The sequence below is a fragment of the Bidens hawaiensis genome, unplaced genomic scaffold, assembly GCF_021521415.1.
Source record: "Bidens hawaiensis isolate Kalapana, Puna unplaced genomic scaffold, B.hawaiensis_p1.1 tig00005181_1, whole genome shotgun sequence".
In the NCBI taxonomy this organism is placed as follows: domain Eukaryota; kingdom Viridiplantae; phylum Streptophyta; class Magnoliopsida; order Asterales; family Asteraceae; genus Bidens; species Bidens hawaiensis.
Genome location: NW_027491333.1, coordinates 1234608 through 1237075, shown reverse-complemented (window position 1 = coordinate 1237075; position 2468 = coordinate 1234608).

The following is a 2468-nucleotide window of genomic DNA, read 5'->3' as shown; positions in this document are numbered from 1 at the left end:
TCCAAGAACTGCTGAACAAAATGGTGTTGCAGAAAGGAGAAACAGAACACTAATAGAAGCTGCAAGAACCATGTTGGCTGATGCTAACTTACCTGTCACATTCTGGGCTGAAGCAATCAATACTGCTTGTTATGTTCAGAACAGAGTGCTTGTGAACAAAAGGCATGATAAAACTCCATATGAGATTTTCAACAATAGAAAGCCTTACATCAAGTTCTTCAAGCCCTTTGGCTGCAATTGTTTCTTACTGAACACTAGAGACTATTTGAACAAGTTTCAAACTAAGTCACTAGACTGTTTCTTTGTTGGATATTCTACTCACTCAAAGGCTTACAGAGTTTATGTGAAAGATCACATGAGTGTAATAGAGTCATCTGACATTATTTTTAATTAGAATCAATTCAACACAGTCAGTGGTGCAACATGGCTGTTTGATCATGAAAAATTGATAAAGTCATTCAAGATTTATTCTGAAGACTTTGATGAAACATTCTACAAGACCAGTGTACTTGAAGAAAATAAGAAGAAAGAACTGGACTTGGAAGAATTGTGGAAGAAAGTTGCTAGAACAGAAAAAGAATACACTTTTGTGAATAGCTCCACAAACGATGACATTGAACAAGATCAGGAAATGACAAGTCAAGATAGTACTGATGTACAAAATGATCATGTTCATAATGGGAGTGTCACAGGCAACAAAACAAATGATGAAGAAGCTGCAACAACAGCAAGATTCCAAGACTTGTTTCAAAGTTTGAATCTGGGAAACAATGGTGCATCCACTTCAAGACAAACCAATGATGAAGCACCAGAGTTTCATGATGCAGAAGCTGATTTGATCATTGAAGAACCTGAAATCAATGAAACAAATCTTGACATAAATTTGTCTACAAATATGATAATACAAACTCTTACTGCTGAAAAGATCATCCTGCTGGAAATATCATTGGTGACCTGCATGAAAGAGTAACAAGGAGTCATTCTGAGATAGCTAACATCTGTCTGTACTCTTGCTTTCTATCCCAATTGGAACCAAAGAATATTGCTCAAGCTTTAAAAGACAATAGTTGGGTAGAGGCAATGCAAGAGGAATTGGCCTAGTTCAGAGATTTACATGTATGGGATCTTGTAGACAAGCCACATGACAGATATGCAATAGGAACCAAATGGGTGTTCAGAAATAAAAGGGATGAAAGGGGTTTGGTGATTAAGAACAAAGCAAGACTTGTAGCACTGGGATGTCTTCAAAAGGAAGGGATAGACTTTGAGGAAGTGTTTGCACCAGTTGCAAGACTGGAAGCCATAAGGATTTTTCTTGCATATGCTGCCTCAAAGAACATTAAAGTATTCCAGCTTGATGTCAAATCTGCATTCCTTAATGGAAAGATTGATGAAGAAGTGTATGTGACTCAACCACCAGGCTTTGAGGATCCCATGTATCCAAACAGGGTGTATAAGCTAAACAAAGCCCTTTATGGTTTACATCAGGCTCCTAGAGCATGGTATGATGAGTTATCAACTCATTTACTTGAAAATGGCTTCACAAGGGGAGCCATAGACAAGACACTCTTCTACAAAAGACAAGGGTCAGATTTGCTGCTTGTACAAGTCTATGTTGATGATATCATCTTTGGATCTACAAATGAAAATATGTGTTTGGAGTTTGAAGAGGTGATGAAGTCCAAATACAGCATGAGTTCCATGGGTGAAATGAATTTCTTTCTGGGACTACAAGTTCAACAAAAGGATGAAGGAATCTTCATTCACCAAGCTAAGTATGTGCAGGACATTCTAAATAAGTTCAACTGTCATGATTACAAGGCTGCATCAACTCCAATGGACACCAAAGAAAAGATGATAGCTGATGAAAAGGGGGAGCCAGTTTATGAACATGAATACAGAGCCAAGATTGGATCACTGATGTATCTGACTGCAACAAGACCAGATATCATGTTTGCTGTGTGTGTATGTGCTAGGTTCCAATCAAATCCAAAAGTCTCCCACATGAATGCTGTGAAAAGAATATTCAGATATTTGAAGGGAAGACCAGACTTAGGGATTTGGTATCCAAAGAACCAATCCTTTGATCTGATTGCATACACAGACAGTGATTATGATGGATGCAATATGAGTAGAAAGTCAACATCAGGGTGATGCCAGTTTTTAGGTGAAAGGCTAGTGTCATGGCAATGCAAGAAACAAACAACAGTGTCAATCTCCACTGCAGAAGCTGAATATGTTGCTGCATCTGCCTGCTGTGCACAAGTTCTCTGGATTCAGAATCAGATGCTGGACTATGGTTTGAACTTTCTAAACACCCCTATTCTGATTGATAATACAGCTGCATATTTTACTGTTAAGAATCCTGTGCAACATTCTAAGACTAAGCATATTGAAATCAGACATCACTTCATCAGAGATTGTAGTGAAAAGGGTTTGATTGAAATGCAAAGAGTTGATACAAGTGA